Source organism: Castor canadensis, chromosome 12 (assembly GCF_047511655.1).
Source record: "Castor canadensis chromosome 12, mCasCan1.hap1v2, whole genome shotgun sequence".
In the NCBI taxonomy this organism is placed as follows: Eukaryota; Metazoa; Chordata; class Mammalia; order Rodentia; family Castoridae; genus Castor; species Castor canadensis.
Genome location: NC_133397.1, coordinates 8,297,024 through 8,319,081, shown reverse-complemented (window position 1 = coordinate 8,319,081; position 22,058 = coordinate 8,297,024). Strand labels below are relative to the sequence as shown.

Genomic DNA, 22,058 nt, shown 5'->3' with positions numbered 1-22,058 from the left:
TAGCCCTCACAGGCTACAGCCAGGGAGAACTGGGCAGAGACTTCAGGACTGGGAGGGGGTTCTCATTTGACTTGGTACCATTCCATGTCAGGGTGAAGGATCAAGGCTTTGGAGGGGCCTGTGATAGCTTGTTGCAAAGCAGGCTGTGGCCCGGATGCATCCAAGGTGAGAGCTAGCCTCTTCCCCATGTTTTGTGATCTCCCCTGACCCCTTCCCTGCCAAGATCCTGGGTAGTGATGGGGGTACCAAGACGTTCTCAGCCGGCATCCGTCACTGCTGCCTCACCCATGAACTTGCTGTGGGTAAGGTCACAAAGTGGCTGCCTCATCCTCACACATGTTCCCCGTCACTCACCAGAACAGGCTGCATGAGCTGAACAAAGGCCAGGATAAAGTAGTTAATGTAAAGGAACTCAGGTTAGCTCTCCTGGAGGCTCCTGTGCAGCAGAAGCGAGGAACAGGGGGTCAGGGAGAGCTCTGCGTGCTGCCGTGACTCCTGTGTTATTAATTAAGCAAATGAGCCAGTCTCACTGACACACAGCTGGGAAGATGGCTGATTAAAAAGCAATACTTTCAGCAGGGACAGAAAGCCAGGGGTCGCACTTCCCAGTAGAAATGGCCACCAGGCGCAGGTCGCCAGATGAACCCAAGCTTCATTGATCAGAGTCTGGCTTTCATCTCCTCAAACATGGTGGGGTAAGGAGTAGTGGCCCCAGGGTGGGCAGAGCCATTTTGAACTCAGCTTAAAGTGCTTCATATTTCACCAAGGCTCACGTCAGTCAGGCAACAGGCTTCTGAGCAGATCAAGGACCACGTGGGGATGTACAGTAATGGGAGCTGGGGAGGGAGTTAATGTGGCTCTTACAACCACCTCTCTAGGTCTCAGTTCCTCTGTTATTGTTCTTAATGTGCTAAATTGTAACGAGAAGAAAAAGTAAACACATAGCTGGGAAGCTCATGAAAATATTTAACCCAGAGTGCATACTGCCAGCAAATGAAAGCCTTGTTAATGGAACAGTTCTATGGGCTGCTCAGTGAGGCCCCTGGGAACTGAGCACGCCAATGTCCCATTAACCACAGCTCAGTGCCAGCTGAAGGCATGGATTGCATTACATCCCATCAGTCACAGCCACCAGGGCCCCTGGACTTAGACATTTAGAGGGGAGGTGATGGGAGAGATGGGGACACCAGGTGAAGGCCAGGGCTGGAGAGGAGGCTGGAGTCATGTTCACTGAGAATTTGAACTGTGAAGAATCAGGGAGATGGCAAAGAAGATGGAGGAAGAAGTAGCAGGCAGAAGACAGCAGACTCTGTGCTTTCCTGCTCAGTCCCAGCTCCTTCTCTGGGTGACCCACAGACACATGTTCCTCCTGGGCTGAGTCCCTGTCTTGCTTGGGGCTGACTGCATTTTTCCAAAACTTGGGCTTGTGTCCTTCTTTCCTCCAAAAAAGCAGGTGAGAGTCAAATCACCTTTAGCCTTGGCCCCCATACAGTTCTCTGAGGAGGTACCAGTACTGTCCCAGGGGGCTGTGCAGCTGCCAGGAACTCGGTGTAGCAGAGGGTAGAGGCACCTGGGGCCAAGCAGGTTGCAGTGTGGCTGGGTGGACACTAGAGGGCGCAGACGGACAGGCTCCCCTGGCCTGAATGAACACGGAGCTCTTGCCCCATCACACCTTCACCTCACTCTGCTGCCACCCCCCACGATACCCCCACGAAACCTTTCTCCATCTATAAACTACTTTGCTTTGTCTCATATAATACCCACCAGCCACATGTGACTACTGAGGACTTAAAAGATGGCCAGTCTGAAGTCATAATTTGCCCGTGCGTAAAATGCACACTGGATTTTGATGAGTTAATATAGAAAAAAATAACAGATAACCTCATGAATAATTTTCTACCTCAGTTACATGTGAAATGACAACTCCATTTGGGACACAGTAGGTTAAAGCAAACAAGTTAACATTAATCACATTTGTTGCTTTTTACTTTTTCAATGTGCCCGCCATTCTATTTCCAGTGGAGAGTGCTGGACAGAGGTAGTATTAAGTGGATGAGACCAGAGACATAGGGTCTGGGGCCACCAGACAGGGTCTCTTTTCAAGTTCATTTCAAGTTCCTGGGGTGTCTTTTGCTTGTTTCATTCCTTAGTGCCCTGGAAAGTGTTTGCATTTCCTACAAGTTTCTGTTTCCAGCTGCAGGGTTAGCTTGGGCCAGCTAGAGGCCAGCTGCTATGGACCTAAAGGTGTGCAAAGAGGTGTGTCCCCCTCCTGCCGCCACATCTTCTGAGAGAACGACCAACGCCCTGTCAGACCTGGGGAAAGGGAGGTCAAATGGTTACAGGGCACCTAGGTCCACACTCAGCCCTTGGATGAGCCACGCTGCATGTCTTTCTGCAACCCGTTGTATCACAGCTGGACCGGCTCAGGCTAGGACTTGCTATTGTGAAACCTTTCTGAATCTGTGCCCATCCTTAGCAACAGAGCCCCCGTGCCCCTCAAAGCCTCAAAAAATAGAAGAAAGAGGGAGACATCCATGCATGGCACAGAATCCCCACCTCACGCCACCCTGTCTCTGTCTGTCCCTCCTCTTCCACTCTCCACAGCTGACATGCCCTAAGTGAGGGTGAGGAACAGGAAGAAGTGAAGAGAAAGGCAATCCCCAAGAGAGTGCTCTTTCCCTGGCAGAAACTGTCACTGCAACAGGAAGAAGGACATGAGGGTGGCTCTCCCTGCATGCCTGTGCCTTTGCAAATACAGGTTTCATTCATGTCGGGCTGGCTTGCAATCACCCAGTGAACCTGTCATCCACCAAAGCCCAAGGCAAATGTCACTCCATAGGGACACACTTTCTAACCAGACCTGCTACAGTTGTTCTTTGCATTCCAACACCACTTTCCACTCATCTTTTTTTTTGTGGTTCCTGAGGTTTGAACTCATAGCCTCTCACTTGCGAGGCAGACACTCTACCACTTGAGCCATGCTCCCAGACCTCAATTTTTAGAATATTGTTTGTTTGTTTTTTCCCCTCATTAGACTGTGAACTACTTGTGAGAAGAAGGTATCTCATTCACACTAGGAACCTAAGCAGGTTCCATCCCCAGGGCCTTTGCACATGCAGTTTCTCCACCGTGCTGCCCTTCCTTCCTCTTGGAATCTCCAAGGCTCACTCCCTCAGCCTCCTCAACAGGCTCTCTAGGACCCCATCAATTCACCTCCATGCTCAGGCCCCTCTCCCTGTCTCCATAGCACTTCCTACTGGCAGGCACTGTACTTAAGTATTTAATATCTGTCTGTTCTCCATAGCTCACCATTGTGAACCATGCAACTCCAAGGGCCAGTACAATGCAGTGGGAATGAACACAGGACAGCAAATGGACTTTTCCCAGGCACGTCAGGGATGAGGACAGTAAAGTGCTGTCATGCTCAGAAGTGAAGCTGCAAGAAGGCACATTCAGCCCTGCTCCTGCACAAACTCTCATTTGCTGGCCCAGGGACAGCTGCCACAGAGGTCATGCTGTGGGGTGTGTCAGAAAAAATAGTGCTGATGTCCCCCCCACCATGGGGTGCACCCCAGCTCTATGGGGGAGGGTGGCTTCCTGTTTCTCCCACCTCATCACAGTGCTTTTGGGAAGGAAGGGCAGGTCAGTGAGTAGGTACACAGGAGCCTTGGGGGAAGGACAGGAGAGATAGAGGGGGGATATGCCCCTGGTGACAATGGTCTTGTTCCCCTGCACAGCCCACTAACAAACAGGAAAGGAGATTCAGAAAGTGGACCAAAAAAAAAAGACCTAGGTTTTCTTTAAGCAAATCCAAGTTCCCACCGAGGTGGAGGCAGGGGACACAAGGAAGGCACGGAGTGGACCTAGGGGAGCCTGTGGGAATCCAGGTGTGTGTGCAGAGTCCTGGCCAGAGCCCGAGTCTTCCTCTGCCCATCCAGATCTGGCTTTGAAGGTGAATATGGGGCTTTTAGTGGCCAACCCCAGAAACACCAGGCTGGGGTGAGTGAAGCCTCGGACCTGCCCCTCACTCGCCTCAGCCATTTCCTAGCACTTGCTTGACTGGGCACAGGAACACCTAATGAACGGGACCCGCAGGCTCTTCGTGGTGCCACAGTGCACCCCACTCCTGCACACCCCCAGACAGGGCTCATATGCACTGAACCTTCTGTGGACCCAGGAGCTTGGTGTTCAGTGGAACAGGCCTCTGCCACTCTGTGGAGTCAGCCAGCATGTGACCCAAGTGGGGTCTGAACTGGAGTTCTGGGTGGGGGCACTGGGAACAGCAAGTGTTGTGCTAGGGTGCGTGGCAAAGAGAGGACAGTGTCCTGAAGTGCTCAACACCCACCCAGCAAGAAGGGGACAGTGTCCCCACAGAAACAGAGGCCTGGCCCAGCCACAGGAATGAATGAATGTCCAGTGTGATGGCAAGGAGGAGATGGCCTGGGGAGTGTGGGTTCTGTCATTTCCCCACCCAATGGCCAGCTCCATATAAACACTCCCGTGAACCGATCAGCTGACGGCTGTTCCATTATACAGGAAAAGCTCACACGATGAATCAAATAAACACCTGAATCACCCAAATTCTTGTTCCCAGAGACACTGTATCCACCCTGGGGACAGCTCTAGAGGAAACATGAGGCCACAGCAGGCTGGAGACTGAGGACAGAGGCCTGTCCCCTCCAGACAGAAGCCCCGACATCTGCGGCACCCACCTGGCCTGGCAGTTCCAGGCGTGTGGTTTGGCAGGCTGGCCCCAGGCACTGGAGCGGATTCCCCGGGCTCTGATGCCCAGCTGCAGAATGACTCACATGCTGGCCCCTGCCCAGGTGGGAAGATCTGTGCGTCAGAAGACAGTTCAGTCTCAATTCCACTGTGGTGCTCCTGGCCAGGATGTGAGCAAACAGCCTTTCCCCCGAGGACAAAGGACTGAAACTGCCACTGCAGGCAGGTTCCGTGGCGATAGTGACTCAGCCCGCCCTGGCCAGCAGCCAGTACCCACCACACTGGGAAGCATAGGCAGCGAGCCTGGGGTGCTAAGCTGAGCCTGCAGTCAGCAGGGCTGTGCTGGAGCTCTCGGTGTCACCGCCCCAATCCAGGCTTCTGTAAAATGGGTTTGTGGTCAGGCTGCTGGGTGGCAGGCCTGTGGCAAATGGTGCATCGTGGCACCACCCTCTCCACCCCCTGCTGTAGCCCACCAGCCTTCTCTAGCCACATGCTCTTGGCTGTCTTTTCTGGCTTCAGTTTCCCTGGCTGTAAAGTGGGCATAAAGGCCCCTCCCTGTTGATCTTACACTGAGGATAAAGAGAAAGGAAATCTGTGCAGGACTGTGACAAACTGAATCCATCAGACAATACACGGAGGTGTTAGCACAGCTTTTCTGAGGAAAGACATGTCGGCATACCACGACGTAGAGCAGAGTCAGGCAGGACACTGCAGGATGCGGCCTGGGCACAGAGCTGGTCCTGCACTTCTGGGCAGACCCAGCACCCAGTCCTCATGCCTAGGACAGCCCCTGAGGTCACAGTGACCCAGCCATATCTCCCTGGGTGGGGTCAGTAACATTCTAGCTCCTGTGTTTCACAAAGGAAATGAGGGGAAAGAAAGAGACGTAGCCATGCAGGGTTGGGCCTAAAGCCACTTGTATTGCCAAGGCACATGTCTAGCACAGTGGCCTGAGGACCACGTGCTTGCTGCACATGGGGCAGGAAACCTCAGGAGGACGAAGGTCCCTTCTGTCATGGCAGGATGGCCCTGGGGAGTCTGTGGCTGCTGCCCAGTTTGGGCCCATTTCATAGGAGGGTGAAGGACGGGCTCTTCAGACGCTGAAGGGGCCTGGTTTGAGCTCGCCCAGAGCACTGCAGCACACTAAGGAGCAATCAAGTCAGATCTGAACTTGACCAACTGCGCCAGGAAGATTTCACATGCGTGCACATGCGCACCTCCTACACCATATTCACCCCATACCTCAGAAACAGACATGTACACCCTTCCACCCACACCTTGTACCAGATACACAACCCCCCCCACAGACACATGTACACCACCCACCTTCCACACCACGCTCACCCTGTACCACACGCCATATGCGCACCACACATAGACACGAGCACACTGCCACACACACACTTCTACTCTGCACAGACCTCGTGCCCAGACACCCCCACGCCACCCACCACTGACTGTCAAAGGCCTCAGTCCTTTCTGGTTCCCTGTGGGACAGAAGCCCAACCAGGAGAGAGCTGTTCCAGGTGAGACCTTCCCATTCTTCCAGGTCTGGAATGATTGAGATTTCATGTCTGGAGTTTTCTGTTCTTAGAGAAAATGACATGGGCCACGTTTTCTGTGTGTTCATTCATTTACTCCACTGCTATATGCACAGGAGTGGACCCAGAGGTGAGCAGACGGCCTGATGCTGTCCAAAGCCACCACCATAACCTTGCACGCTGAGCCTGAGCTCTGCTGGGCCCAGGCAGGTGGCACCAGAGTGACGCTGACGCTATGCTTGGATGGGCTGAAAAGTGTCTGCCAGTGAAGAAGGGAAGGGGATACTGGAGGAATACTCAGTTGTTGGAGGCAAGAGGGAGTGGAAAAGTGCAGTATGGCTGGCTGAGGTGGACAGGGCTGGGCTCAGGATCTCCTGGGGTGCAGGAGGTCCTCTGGGTAGTTTGGCTTCAAGAACTCATAGGCACAGGCTTTTGGGGAGACCACCACCAGCAGGTTCCTCATTCCTGCTGCACTCTGAGCCTATTACTTCACGAGGTAACTTGATGGGCAATTAGTAGACTCACAGAATAGAACAACAGTGAACAGTACAGAACAATATGGAACAGTCTAGAATAGGAAAGAACAACATGGAACAAATGGATCGATTAACAAATGTAGAGTATGGGGAGGAGGGGCAATTAGGGAAAGAAGAAAAAAATAACCATCAAACACTAGAAATTCAGACTAATTACTTAAAGGGCAGCTCAAATTTATAAAGACTGAATAAAAAAATACCCCAAACAATGAAGGTAAGGAGCAGAACGAGTAACCTCTGGAATGAACAGATTAGAACTCTGTTACAGCCCAGCTGCCATTTTCAGAATGGCTGGAGGCCTGGATGATGGGGTAAGTCACACACCCCAACAGTGCTTACCTCCCTCCTCTGCAAAATCCATGCTGGACGGCAAACATGTATTGCTCTAAAACATGCCTTGGTGTCTGTCCCCAAGGGACCCTCCCTCTAAGGCTGCCCATCTCCCTAGAAATGAATAACCTCTCGTTCTGATGCAGCCACTGCTTGGCTCTCTTCCCAGTCAATGGTAGAAAGCTAAATTTCTGCCAGGTCTCTTCCCAAGTGATGGATAAACTCTCAGATTCCGGGCCCTAAATGAACTGTTTCCAAATTTTGAATTCATGTGCTCTAAATGAATGAGATACAGTAGAAGCCATCTATGGGAAGAAACATCTAGACTTAAGAGGAGTCTTTAAGACACACACACAGCCTGGGGTGGCCTGGGGGTGTTGTACATGCTAACAAATGGCTCTGTCCTCAGGGTAAGGGCCACCTTGTGAATGTGCTGTCCCCAACTCAGCTGCTGGAGACCCCAGCCCCAGCAGAGCTCAGGGAGTCAGGCTCCAGCCAGGTGCCTCACAGTATCCACTTAGGCTCTGCTCACCAGTCCAAAAACTATTCCTTATTTTTATAAACTCAGAAGTCTCCAGGGAACCTCTCATGTGCTCCTTGACTCATGTCTATGTCTTTGGGAAGAAACAGAAACAGTAAGTCACTCTCATTACAACAGCATCAGCCCTGCAGCAGCACTAGGCAGAGGAATGGGTGCCAGCTGCCCCTTGGTGGCCCCAGCAATTACACTCTTGAGCTTCATTACAGAGTGTGTTTACAGTTAGGAGAATGGGAAGCTCCAAAAAGTTGCCCTTGCCATTTTTGTCCTTGGAATCAGACACCATAAGCCACAGATTCTGCAGGGAATATTGGGAGCAACGCACGAACCCATCTACAGACAGAAGCGTTTAGTAGCTCGCTCTAACTGAACACCCAGTTCACGAACCCACAGAGCAGGAACTCACTGTGCTCACAGGCTGCCTGGGGAGGCATGGCCTGGGTCCCTTCTTCTTCTCCTTCTTTTTTTTTTCCCTCTTTCCTTCTACACAGACTCAGCTCTTGTTCTGCCAGGCACTGTGCCCGGGTGCCAAGCGGCCGAGGGCAAGTGAAGGGAGACAGCCATTCCGAGATGAACCAACAGTCTATGTCCTTAAGCTCTAGGCTGGGCCCTGGTCCCTTCCTGCCCCTTTTCCCCAAGGACGCAGAGCTGGGTTCCATTTACCCAGGACACAGCTAGGACTAATCCCATAACCAATTAGCACACGCCCAAAACACAGGAAGTGCACAGTCATTGTTTGATGGGAGGAAGGAAGGAAGTCAGGGAGGGAGGGAGCAGGCTGGCTGCTTGGGTGCTCTTGCACGCAACCTCCAATTTCTGCAGATGCCTAAAGCAGCATCCAATGCGCCCTCTGAGGGCCCACTTTCCTTGCCTCTGAATTTTCCAGCAGAGCCAGAGTCTAACTCCTGTGAAAGAGCCAGTTTCCTGGAGACCCCCAAGGTCTCAGGAATATTCAACACACAAATATTTGTCAAACGTCTGCTGTGTTCTCAGTGATTAGCTCTTGGCTGAAAATTTGCACACAGGGTCTGACAAGTCTAAGACTATTCAATGGGTCAACTGGAGAGATATGTGAAAGCTGGGCTGTGGCAAGGGCTATGGGCCATGTGCCCAGGGCACACTGGATGCCTTGGGTAGGGAAGGAAGGAGAGACTGGTATGGACTCTACCTGGAGAGGCCAGGACATTGGAGGGGAAGTGCTGGAGTGGGCTCATACCTGGCCCAGGTGCCCACAGGTCTGGGGTGCAGCTCATTCATCATGCAGCCCCCTGCTCTGCCCCACCTGTCCCAATCAGGCAGGAGCTCAGGCTGGCCTTGCTCACTGGGGCCCGATGATAATGGCTCCTGCCCTCTACCGATTCTAGGGAAAGAAAGTGCATGCTTGTCTGTAATGGATGGCATGCTTGCCTGTAATGGATGGCATGTAAGCATGTGTGTGCACATGTGTGAGTGTGCATATGTGTGTGTGAATGTGTGTGCCTCTGTAAATGTGTTTGCACATTTGCTCACAGTGCTTGTCAGGCAGGATCTGCCCTGGTTGAGGCTGGAGGGGACACCCACAGGAACCACAGGAACCGATACTGCAAAGTCATCCTGAGTGGCCCTAAAAATAACCTTCAACTTTCAACACAAGTGTGTATTTTCCTTCTCTGTGAGCCTTCCTTGAGGACTCCGTTCAATGCAGACGCCCCACCGCCCATACTTCATCCTGCTTTAGTTTTTTTTCAAATTTCTACTACATCGAGCTCGTTGTCACCTCCCCTCCACTTGAATGGCAGGTTCTCAAAGCGGGGCTTCATTCTGCTTTCTTTGCCAGTGGAAGCCCAGAGCCTGGGCGTGTGCTGGACTCAGAGCGTGTGCCCTGTGGATGTATGTGGAGTGAGCACAAATTGCCAGCCTGGGGAGGGAAAAGCAACCGATGGTACACAGGGGCTTCTCCTCCACCGCCTAGGGTAGGGTGGGTAAAGATGGAGGTGGCATGAACAACCCTGGGTCACTGAGGGGGAAGCAGAGAAGGGGTCTTCCCATTGGGCATTCCCTGACCCCAACACCTTTGTCAGAAAATGCTGTCTGCCCCTAGGCCCTCCACTCTTAGTGCTGGTGGTAGGGTGGTAAGTGAGGACTTGCTGTGTGCACACTGATGTACCCCAAGTTCTGCAAGGGAAGAGACCCCCATGGGCTACTCCCTCTACCTACCCCTTTGACCTCTTTATTTGCTCCAGCTTCCTGGTGCCAGCTTCCAGTCTCAGAAGGGCCCCAAAGGCCCCACCCACTCATGTCAACCAGCCAGTCTGGGGCTGGGAGATGAGTTTGCAGAGGCACCCAGGTAACGAGAGCCAGACACTGCTCCTCCCCGTTTCTGCTCAGGACTGATGGCAGCAGCCCAGGCTAGGCAAGTGGTGTCCCCTATATGCAGTTCTCTGTTTTCTCTTGCGAGGCAAGGACCCAAAGTCCTTGGATGCCCCCTCCTGACCTAGTGACAATTTCAGCAGGGTGTGCAGGGGACTCGGGGAGGGAAGAACAAGGCAGTGGCAAGGAGATGGAGGTAGCAAGAGCTACTCCACTTACAGAAAGGCATGGGGACTGCCAATGGGCAAAAGCACCTGTGGCCTGGAAATCCCACGCTCAGTGGCACAGGGGTCCCTGGCTGCTGGGAGCCTGATCGTCTGAGCTGCTGATGGGACTTGAACCTGCCAGGGCTACAGATGGAAGTGGCCACTTGGTATCTGCCTGCTACCTCATGCATGTCCTTCAGAGACATCAGTGTCAGGCCAGGTGAGGTCACAGCCCCCCACAACCTGTGACATTAAGGCAGCGACACTGATAGGTGTGACAGGTTTCACATTTTAGCCTCACAGCTGAGCGCTACCAGCTGGTCCCTTGTAGGTGGGAGGAAGGGAATCACAACACACCAGCCCCTGCTGTGGGGGCTCGTTCTCTTTCAGGGGGTGCACTGGACAAGGGCTGGGAAAGGGCAGTCTCAGGCACAGAGGCAGAGATCTCCCCTGTCCTCCTCTCAGACACGTCCTTCTCCAAGTACATCCTTCATGCTTGAGGCCATAGTTCTCCTCCCTGGACAGGTCCCCAGATAGACACCAAAGGTCCCATGACCTACCCCGAAGGACCAAGAACCCAGCTGACTCTGAAGCTGCATAGGTTCATATCAACGCTGAGCCTCAGTTTCCTGATCTGTCTCCAGCATGTGGTGGGTAGGCAGCCTCTACTCCTAGACCTCCCAGCTCTCTCTGCTCAGCCAACTTCTCACACACAGACAGAAACCCCAGTGCAGCAGAAGTCACCATGCCTTTCAACCTCAGTTCTACCCACCCTCATATCACTGGCTTTGGGGTTGACTTACCTGGGGCCAAGACGGAGCAGGGATCAGAAGTTCCAGGGGTGGATGTGCAGGTGGAACGGGCTGCTATACCGTGCCCCTGGAAGAGAGGACACAGGTCATATGTGATGCAGGCACCTGCCTGAGCCCGTACCTTTCCCTCAGCTGCTTCTGCTCTGCCTGTTGGAGAGGGGGGCACAGCTTTTGTGAATCCCACACTGGCCCACAGGTGGGGTGTCGTTATTACAAAGCCACCATAGGTGCTAAACATGCCTATGGTTTTGTGGTCTACAAACCCAGGTTCAAATGCTGCAGCATCACCACCTAGCTGGGTCGCTCTGAGCCACTGCAGACACAGCCCATGTCAGTGCCCAGCCCCTCTGTACCCTGGAGGGCATCAGGAGAATTTAGTACAACCCCGAATGCCCAGGCTGGGCCAGGCTGGCTCACAAGAGCACCCAGCACCCTGCTCCAGCCCCTTCAGGGTCCCTCCAGCCTCCACAGCTTCCTTGTTTCTCAAATGATACTGGCCTCTTTCTTGAGGTTCACATTGCCCCCAAAGTGCCTCCTGGATCAGGGCAGGGCACATGCCAGGTGCTCAGAAGAATGGCTAGAAAGCATCCCCTGACGTTCAGCCAGCAGCTCACAAAACCACAGCCTGGTGCTGACCACTCCTCCACTCTGTCCCCTGACACCAGCTCTCCAAAGGCCTCTGTACAGGGCCAGCTCTGCCAGCCACTTCTTCCTATGCCCACTGGTGGCCCCTTCACCGAAGAGTCATGTACCTACTAAAAGCTGCCTCCACTCCTGTCTGCATATCTAATTAAACCCTGGTAACTGTCCTGATGGGGAAAGTGAAGCTTAGAGGAGTGAAATATTTGCTCAAGGTTCTGTATCTCCCAAGGGGCGGAGCTAACATGAACCCTGACAGTCCCTTTGTCTAGGCGCCCATTTCTCCTAGTTTACAGCACACACTCAGCTCCTTTCTGCACACGGTTCCAGCTCCTCCCTCCACAGCAGTGATCACAGATTGTACACACTCACTAGGCCAAGCCTCACAGTGTGGGGGGCCAGCAGGACTCCCCGTTCCTCTGCAGAATGGAGGCTGCACCTCTGCCCTCCTCCTACCATCCTCCCAGCTGACTGAGCTCCAGCAGGTCAGGAACAGTCGGCTTCATTTCCACACATCTGGTGCCTAGCATACACAGCACTCGGTAAGTTACCAGCATCTGACAATCAAGCCCTTGAATTTAAACTCACCCCTGAAATTCAAGACCTGGAGTAGAAAAGTCACCATCTTTCCACCAGATGTTCCCACCGTGAGGCCAAGGTGCTTTTCTTTACACCGCATTGTGTGTGTGGGATTACACATATACACCATAAATACATGACATGCATTTAACAGATCTTGTGGCAGTTTTACATTCACAGCAAAACTGAGAGGAAGGTACAAAGGTTTCCCATGAACCCCTGTCCCCGCACGTGCACCCCACTATCAACACCCAACACCAGGTAGAACATTTCTTATAATCAGTGAGCACAGTATCGCCTAAGTCCACAGCTTACACAGGGGCTGTGCAGACCTTTGGATGTTACAGGTGTGCTCTGACACATGTTCACAACAGTGGCTTACACCTGGCTTCGCTGCCGGAAATTTCCCATGTTCTGCCTGGTCCTGTGCTTTCTCGAGGCCAGTCCCAGTCACTGGCCTCAGCTCATGAGCTCTGGGAGCCCTGGTTAGACACTCAGGGAAATCAAGGCCCAGACAGATTCAAGGACCCCTGCAGCTGTCAAGAAAACAGGTCAGCACTAACACAGATGTTGAGGGTGCACTGAGTTTGTCACCATTTCCTTGTCCCACCCTCCCTGCTGCCCTGGCAAAGAGTCATTCTTGGCCCTGTTTACTGAGGAGGAAGAGACTGTAGGATAAGCCCAGGTCTAAGTGGGACATGAGACACCCAAAACACAAACCCCTCAGTAGAGTCTGGACTCCACTCTTTCCAGCAGTCTTGTTAATTAATGGGAGCTTTTAAGACCCCATGGGATGTGGTGAGCAAGCACACCCTTTCAGGCCAAGGGGCGCTCTCTGAGCCCTCAGCTGGAGCAGGTGAGCACCCAGAGGCCCTCCTACCACACTGCACCATTAATGCCATGGGGCCCAGCCCAGCTGTCCAGCTACAAAGGCTCTGCCATCACCTGCCTTTTGGGGATAGCCCTGCATGTTCAGTGCACAGGTTACCACAGGTGACCGCTGCCAAGCACAAAAGCACTTTCTATTATGGCTGTCCCTGTCCTATACACAGGCATGCCACCTTAAGGGGACAGTGCTGGGTGGCAGGGAGAGGAAGTTCTAGTTCCAGGCATGCTTCTGCAGCTGAGTGACCTTGGGCACATCCTATGACCTCTGCCATGGTTGGTTTCTCCATTTGTGACCGGGCTGGAGAGATGGATCCTGGGGAGAAGGTGCTGCCAGCTTTGACCCGAGGCTTCCTGACAGGAGGAGACACATTAGTCCCTGAGCCCTTCAAGGCCACAGCTCCCAGACTGCTTGGAACACTCCATTAACTTGTATTTCAAATTTCCTCCTGGCTCTATCGCTAAGCCACAGGGGCTCCCGGCCACCAGCTTTCCAATGGCAGATAAAGATGATGGTCATGGCTGGAGACAGAATCAAGCAGCAGAAGCCACCGTGTGGGAATAATTAGGTTGAGTTATGTCTGGTCGCTGCTGGTTTCTATGTCGCAACCATCGTACAAGTTGTTTTGCAGCTTCTTCCTCTCCAGAAGAGCCAAATGCAGAGGCCTGGGTGATCCATGCAGAACTACAATCTCCTTCCTCCTGCAGACTAGCCACCCGCATCCCTGTGCAGGTGCTCCGTGAGGCTCCTGGTGAGCTGAGCACTTGAGAGAAAAGAGGCATGGAAGACAAGGCACCCTGATGGACCCTCCTGCAAGGCCATTTCTGTGCAGGTCCTTCTGACACTCAGAGCCCCAGCCCTTTGCTCCTGTCAGGCCTACTGCCCCTGCTCTCTTAACTTGGGTTCTCTGGGAATCTGCACAGGCAGGGAGCAATGCTGACCCACCTATGTACTCCATCTCTGACCCAAGCTGGCCCAGAGCAGACGGCAGGATAGCAGGAGGAGAAGAGCAAGAAGAGAGGGCTGTGTGGGCCTCTGTTCTGCTCAGATCCCTTTTCCTGCTGTGTGACCTTGACCTGTAACTCGCTCTTGCCTGCTTCCCTTTCCACATTTGTAAAATGGACACAATAATAACAATACCTAGTACATCAATTTTTGTAAAGGTTAAATGAACTAAGGCACAAAAAATATTTGACACATAGGAAGAAGTCACTAAATTCAACTCTGAAAGAGCAGAGAGAGGCTTGTAAGAATCTAAGCTGACTAGAAAGACACAAGCTAAAAGCCGGGTGTGGTGGTACCTGCCCGTAATCCAGCACTGGGAAGGGAAGCCAAGGCAGTAGGATTGCAAGATCCTGTCTCAAAGAAAACAAAAATAATAAAAAAAGAAAGGCACAAACCACCAGAACTGACTCAAGAAATGTGCAATGCAGCCTGGAGTACGGTACCTGCCTAGCAAGTACTGAACCCTGAGTTCAGACCAAAAGGCTGCCAAAAAAGAGAGAAGAAGAAGAAATGCACACTTTGAAAGATCCTTTAACAAATAAAGAGACTGAGTAAGCAATCAGAAAATTACCCACAAGAAAAAGCACAGGCCCAACTAACTTCACTGCTAAACTCTATAAACATGTAACCTGCCTATGAGTTGAAATCCTAGTACTGAAAAAAAACACCAATTCTTCACAGACTTTTTCAGAAAATAGAGAAGGAGACTGTATTTCCCACCTTCTTCTAAGATAAAACTTCACATGAGAACAAAATTGCCAGCCAACACTGCTTATAAATATAGAGGCAAAAATCCTTCACGGTGGGGAGGGAGGGGGAAGGGGAAGAAATGACCCAAACATTGTATCCACATATGAATAAAGGAAATAAAAAAAAATCCTTCACAAAATAGCAGGTCACCAAATGCAGCAACACAAAAAAAGATCAATTTTTTTTTTTTTGGAATGCAAGGTTGTTATACCATCTGAAAAATCAATGTAATATATCATATCGATAAATTAAAAAACAAAAATCACATGTTCATTTCACTAGCTGCAGAAAAGCATTTGAAAATATCTAACACATTTCATGTAAAAAGTACAAACAAAGAAAATGTCAAAAACAAAAACCCAGCACAACAGAGGGGCTATATAGTGCGACCCTGACTCGACAAACAACAAACAGCCCAGAAGGGAACTTCCCTGATCTGACAAAGGGCATCCATGACAAGCTTTCAGCTAACATAACTAATGATGAAAGGCTAGAAGCATTCCTTCTTCTTTTTATCTTTTTTTTTTTTTGGCAGCACCAGGATCTGAACTCGGGGCTCAGAGGTTTCGAGGCAGGTGCTTGCACCACTCTCCAGCGAGAAGCATTCCTTCTGAGATCAGGAATTAGACAAGCGTGCCTGCTTGCTCTTGCTACTTCTATTCAAAATTACAGCTCTAACCAGGGTGATTAGGCAAGAAAAAAAATACAGACATAAAAGACGTTCATATTGGGAAGGAAGAAGTAAAATGCTCGGGAATCCACTAACAAATTATTAGAATTTTATGAACAAGTTCAAGTGGGTTATTAGATACAAGACCAATATACAAAAATCAATTGCATTTCTGTACTTGCGATTCAAAAACAAAACTAAGAAAATAATTCCACAACATTAGCATCAAAAAGAATAAAAAGAAATGCAAAACGCCTACTCTGGAAGCTATAAACATTGCTGGGAGAAACAGCCCAGGTTCACAAATCGGAAGGCAAATCTGTAATCGGATTTTGTAATTTGACAAATTGTAATCAGATTACAAATTGCTGTTAAATCAGCAATTCGCAGATTTAATGCAATTCTCATCAGAATCCCAACTTACTCTAGCAGAAACTAAAAAGCTGATTTTAAAACTCACACGGAGTTGAAAAGGACCCTGAATATCCAAAGCAATTCTGGAAAAGAACAAAGCAGTAAGACTCACGCCTCCCAATTTCAAAGCCTACCTCAGGAGGTAACGATCAAAGCTGTGCTAACTGGCTCACGGACAGACGTACAGGGCACTGAAACAACTGACAGCCCCGGAAGAAACCCATGCGTTTATGGTTAAACGATCTTCAAAGGGAAATGGTGCTGGAACGACTAAACAGCGCCATGCAAAGAGTGATGCAGGATGCTCATCCCGTGCTGTTTACAAAACTCAAATCGAAGTGAACTACGAGATCTAAATGTAAGCGCTAACACTGCAGAACGCTTAGGGGAAATCACAGGGGGAAATCTGCCTGATTTAGGTTTGACAAAGAACTCCCAGACACGACACCAAAGCGCAAACAGCTAAAGAAAAGACAAAGCGGACTTCATCAAAATAAAAACCTATGCATCAAAAACACCACCAGAAAGGGAAAAGAGGGCCGGTGGAATGGCTCGAATGGTAGAGTGCCTGCCTAGCAAACAAGCATGAGGACCTGAGTTCAAACACCAGTACCGCAAAGGAAAAAAAAAAAAAGTGACAACCTACAGAATAAGAAAGTATCTTCTTCAAATCACATATATGTACATGTATATATATAAAGAGGCCAACTCACTGACAGAAAGACAAACAGCTCCATTAAACAACAGGCAAAAGGATACCAACAGACATTTCTCCAGAGGATACGCGAGGAGCCAGGAATGCAAAGGTTTTCAGCACCCGCAGTTGTTAGGAAAATGCTGATCAAAGCACAGTGAGACACCACTTCACACTCACTAAAATTTCTGAAATTAAAAACTCAGATCAAGCTGGGCTCTGGTGGCTCACACCTATAATCCTAGCTATTGGGGAGACTGAGATCGGGAGGACTGTGGCTTGAGGACAGCCCGGGCAGACAGTTCATGAGACTCCGTCTCCAAAATAACCCGAGCAAAATGAACTGGCAGTGTGGCTCAAGCGGCAGAGAGCCTGCTTTGCAGGTGTTGAAGCCCTGAGTTCAAACCCTAGCCCCACACAAAAGAGAAAAAAGTCAGATGAATCCAGGCATTGGCAAGGATTTGGGGAAACCAAAACCCGCACACACTATTCATAGGGATGTAGAAATAGTTTGTCCACTTTGGAAAACAAATATACAAGGTACTATATGACCCAGAAATTCCCCACCTAGGTATAAGCCTAAGAGAAGCAAAAGCACACGCTCCCACAAAAACCTGTAAATAAATGTTTATAGCAGCATCACTCATGATATCCAAAAAGGTAGAAACAACCGAAATGTTCATCAATATATGATTCAATAAACAATATGTGGTATGTCCATACAATGGAGTATTATTCAGTCACAAAAAATAAAAAACATTGATACATGCTACAGTGCAGATGAGCCTTGAAAACAGCATGGTAAGTTGAGGCAACAAGACACTAAAGGACAATGGTTGTATGATTTCATCTATATAAAATGTCCAGAATAGCCAGGCATGGTGGCAGGCACCTGTAATCACAGTGCTTGAGAGGATGAGACCGGAAGAGTATGAGTTTGAGATCTGCTTACACTACATAACAAGATCCCCAGGCTTAAAACAATCTAAATAAATTAAATAAATATCAAGAACTGGAAGCCTATAGATAGTAAATAAATGAGTGGTTTCTTAGGGCTGGGGAAGAAGGGACAGGGAAAGAGGGGCTATAGTTCAAGGGTATGAGGCTTCCTGTGGGGTGATGAATATATTCTAAACTTGACTGTGGGACTGGTTACACATACTCGTGAGAATACTAAAAACCACTGTGTTGCACACATCGTGTACCCTAAATTGTTGCTATGTGAATTACACTTCCGTAAAGCTGTTAAAAGAAAAAAAAAATGGATCTAACTCAATGTCTTTCCACCCCTCTACTCGAGAGAACAAAGAGTCACAGAAGCAAGGGCACAAGCTTCAGGGTTTACCAGCCCTGGTGCCAGGGGACTGACAGGTCTCTGCACTGTCACTGTCACTGTCACAGAAGGGATGGGCAGAACAGGTGCCTACTTAGCTGACCATGAGAACTCAGCAACCTCACACCTGGGACAGAGCTATTAAAGAGCTTCAGAGCCCTGTCACACACTCGGCACCAGGCTGAGGGCCTGGCACATATGTGTGGTGCAGGGACACCCCAACTTTGGGATGGCCCACAGCCCGTGGGGTTCACTCAGATGCGTGCCGGATGTCTGGCAGCCATCAGACACAAGTTGTTGGCATCTCCTCCTCCAAAGGGGTGGGTGATCAGGACTGGGGGAGCTGTGGGGGGACAGTCCTCAGGACATGCGCGTAGTCTGTGAGGAGGCTGCGTGACAGGATGAAAACCCAGCTCCGGAAACAGCCCAGGTTGCAGCTCAGGCACTGTGGATCAGGTCACACTGAGAAGCTTTGGTCCCTGCTGTGCCTGGGCCGGTTCATCCTTGGTGGCCCAAGCCTGGAGGCAGTGGTGCCCGTCTTCCCCTCCGGGAAGGCAGCTGGAAAAGCTTTTTTAAACTTCCAGCATTGGACACTGCTTTGCACCCTGGTCTGGGCATCTCCTGCTCCCTCTAAGACCTATGGGAAACCAAAAATGGCCTCTCCTTCCCACTCACACAGGGGCGGATGTGTGCTCAAGAGATGACAAATTATCTTAATATCTGAAATCCAACTTAATTAGGAAGTGAAGTCCCTTAGGGGAAAAGCATGCAGTGGGTCTGAAGCCAACGATGGATGGTTTCTGGATCATGGCTATTCTGAAGTGAATGTGGTTTTGAAATGACTCATTCCACCAGGTCCCCAGGTAATAACGCAGCTGCTCACAGGATACTGACACACAGATGTTTCAGTGACCTTTCTTCATTGGAGGCATTTTCTCCCAAGGCTCAGTTCATGAAACTGAGTTACGGAGGAGACGATGTGTCCTGCAGATGTCTCTGGGGTCGGTTCCACAGAGCACATGGAGGAAGCCAGGTCCAGATGAGACCCCCAGGCTGCCTTTGGAAAGGCAGCCCAAAGCCACAATGAGCTACCTAGGTATGGCCACGACTGGCACTAGACTTCTGGTCACTGGGGCACAGGCCAGAGAAATGCCCAATTCCAGAGACAGCACAATGCCTTTCTGTGGCTCCTACTGCCAGTGCAGCTGAGCTCTGGTTACATCACCAAAGGACCCTACCACCTGCCACCGCTTTGAATAAGTGCTTGTCACCTACTCCATGAGCCAGAATTTAGCTCCTTGATGCATGCCAACAGAGAGACGAAAATAGGTCCTCGGGCCACCCAAAGTCACTGTATGATTTGCATCAGCAGCAACTTGGAAACTATCCAGATGACCAACTAGTTTAGATTGGTAAGTAAGCTGTAGTGACTTAGTAGGACACCATAAAGCAATCAGAACGACACCCAGCTACATAAGATTGCTGAATGGAGAAGTCAGACACAACAGCTTACACACTCTGTCTCTTAGCTTGGGCTGACCTAACAAATGACCATAGTCTGGGTGCCCTAAACAACAAACATTGATTTCTCAGGTCAGGAGGCTAAGTCTAAAGGCCAGGTGCCAGCACGGCTGGGTTCTGGTGAGGGCTGCCTTCTCACTGTATCCTCACACGTAGGAAACAGGGCTAGTCTGTTTCCTCTTATAAGGGCACTAATTCCACCTTGAGGGCTCCACTCTCAAGACCTAATTTATCACCCAACGTCTCCACCTCCTAAACGATTCCATTGTGGGACAAGGTTTCAGCAGATGAATTTTGTGGGACACAAACAATGAATCAGTGATGACTTCAGGCAGGACTCTGAAACACCTTGGGGCATTGGTAATGCTGCTGGGATGCAGACCTCTTTCTCTGTAAGATGGGAGGTCAGTGGTGACCAGGGCCTGCAGGGCAGGGTGAAGAGTTTGGTTTATTTTAAGCACAATTGTTATACAAAGACTGAAAACTAGAGAATATTACAAAAATACTAGGCGTCAGGGAAAGACTACAGGATCCCTGGACCTTAGGGTAGCAGATGAGTCCTGTCAGTCCTCTCTTGTTGGGGATAGAAATTAGGAGGCAGATAACCTCTAAATGCTGCATTTTCTTGAGACCAAAAACTCCATATTGTTCACTCATGCTCCTCCATGAGCAGAAGGAGAATCACTGCACAGTAACATCAATTCTTGTAACCCTTCAAGCCTGGGCCACTGCTACTTTCCTTGGACCCTGAACAGGCAGCTATACAAAGCCTGCTGGGGGTTCTTCTTGGGTGGTGTCCAAGGCGCCTCTTGTTCTAGAGGAAGAAGAGAAAATGAACCTGTGCCAACCTCAAAACAATGAGGCAGCCATGGGGAAACACTGTTGAGACCTGGGGAGGCAGGAACAATCACTCCCAATCCATTTGGGCACTTTCTATTTTGGGGAGCGGTGTGTCCAGACACAGCCTGCTGTCAAAAGTCTGTCTTGGCCAGAGACCAAGACTCCGACTTTTGCAGTTGAGTGGACTGAGCTTCTTAGCAAGAAACCAGTGACTGTCTCCAGGACCAGGGGTCCCATGGGGTCCCATGAGGATGGGGAAGAGAAGCAGGGCACCTGCACAGGCAGCACACAGACCTTCAGCTATGATTTCCCTGGTAGGAAAAAGGCTTCACTGCAAAGAAGAAAAAGGAAAGGGAAGGAAAACCATCCATCTTGTCCAATCTTCCACTTTGCAGTTGAATAAACAGAGGCTCCAAATGGAAAGGGTCTTGGCTAAAATGACTGACCTACGTATGGCCAGTGTGACCAGGCAAAACTCCTGGAATGAGGCAGAGATGCAAAGGTTGAGACACCTGAACAAGTACCCCCTGCTCAGGCCACATCACCTCGCTCATGAGCTGTGGCCACAGGCCACTGTTAAACATTCTAGCAGTCTTGGTCGTGATGTTGAAGGAAGGAAAAGAGCAACAGGTGTATGGTTTAGAACAAGATGGCCCTGGAGGGTGGAGACAGCAGGCTCTCTGAGCACCAGGAATGTTGAGTGTGTGTTAGGGGTGGAGCAACATGGAAGGAACCCAAAACATGATGGATCTAGATTCTGATGTGTCACTAGGTAGCCCTGAGCCAGTCCCCTCTCCCACTGGAACTGGTTCCTCCTCTGTGCCCTTCCGCAGGTGACCGGGAGGCCCACATGAGGTCGTGAAGCCTCACAGAATCTCTCTCTTAACTAGTAGGCTTTGATGCAGAAGATTCAAAGAAGCATTTCAGAGCCACCTCAGGATGACTGTTCCAGGTACATTCAAATACACACTGTCCCTCCTGCTCCTCACAAGTGCCAGACAGACACAAGATCAAGCCCCTCCCCAACAGCTGGGAAATGGAGGCTCAGAGACATCAAGCCAATTGCCCAAAGCCACAAAGCCAGCCAACATTGCCACAGAGTCTCAACTGGAGCCCACTTAGTCCTGCAGATCATGCCTAGGGCAGGCCAGAGATGACACTACCCTTCAAGGTGCAATAATGGATCAGGGGAGTGATATGATTAAATATTTAACTATAATTAAACATCGAAGGTCAAGGCAGTGCAAAGGGTGAGACCTGAGGCAGGAAAGGCAGAAAGCAGGCGGAGGGGCTCCCGAACACAGTGTCTGCAGAGTAGTCGACTCATACCAGGCTCTAGGTGCCTACCCCTCACCCAACCAAAGCCCCTTTTGGTCCCCACCAGCTCCAGAGCCTAGTGACATGGCCTTTGAGGCCCAGACAATGAGGCCCCCAACCCATCCACTTGCCTGGAGCACCCATTCCAACAACTGGCAACTGGCAGATTAAGGATGTCAAGTCCTAAGCATTGTCCCAGGCTGCCTCTCCCAGTTCCCAGGGTCCTGCAAATCTGGGAGGGCCTGCCTGCAGGCTCCTGCCCCTCTAGGCTGAGTGCTCCCAGGTCTAGAAGGCCCTGCATGGTACCTGGAACGGGCAGCTCAAAGCAAGCAGCCACGAGACCTCGCCTGGAAAAAGGACCAAGCTTCTCATGAAC

At 50.5% G+C, this 22,058-nt stretch overlaps 1 protein-coding gene across 8 annotated transcripts in view; it reads right to left on the bottom strand.

The window, feature by feature from the left end:
* The window catches only part of Hpcal1 (hippocalcin like 1), a 100,159-nt gene that overhangs the window by 13,025 nt on the left and 65,076 nt on the right, over positions 1–22,058 (bottom strand). For 5 of the 8 annotated variants that reach the window (XM_074049160.1, XM_074049163.1, XM_074049162.1 and 2 more), the window contains exon 2: positions 11,026–11,101. The exons of 1 other annotated variant lie outside the window; for it this stretch is intronic. The gene's annotated coding sequence lies outside the window, so the exon portion shown is untranslated. Of the gene's footprint in view, positions 1–4,712; positions 5,121–8,073; positions 8,320–11,025; positions 11,102–22,058 lie in introns of those variants that run through there. 2 more of the 8 variants (XM_020171860.2, XM_020171862.2) reach the window with 2 other exon arrangements.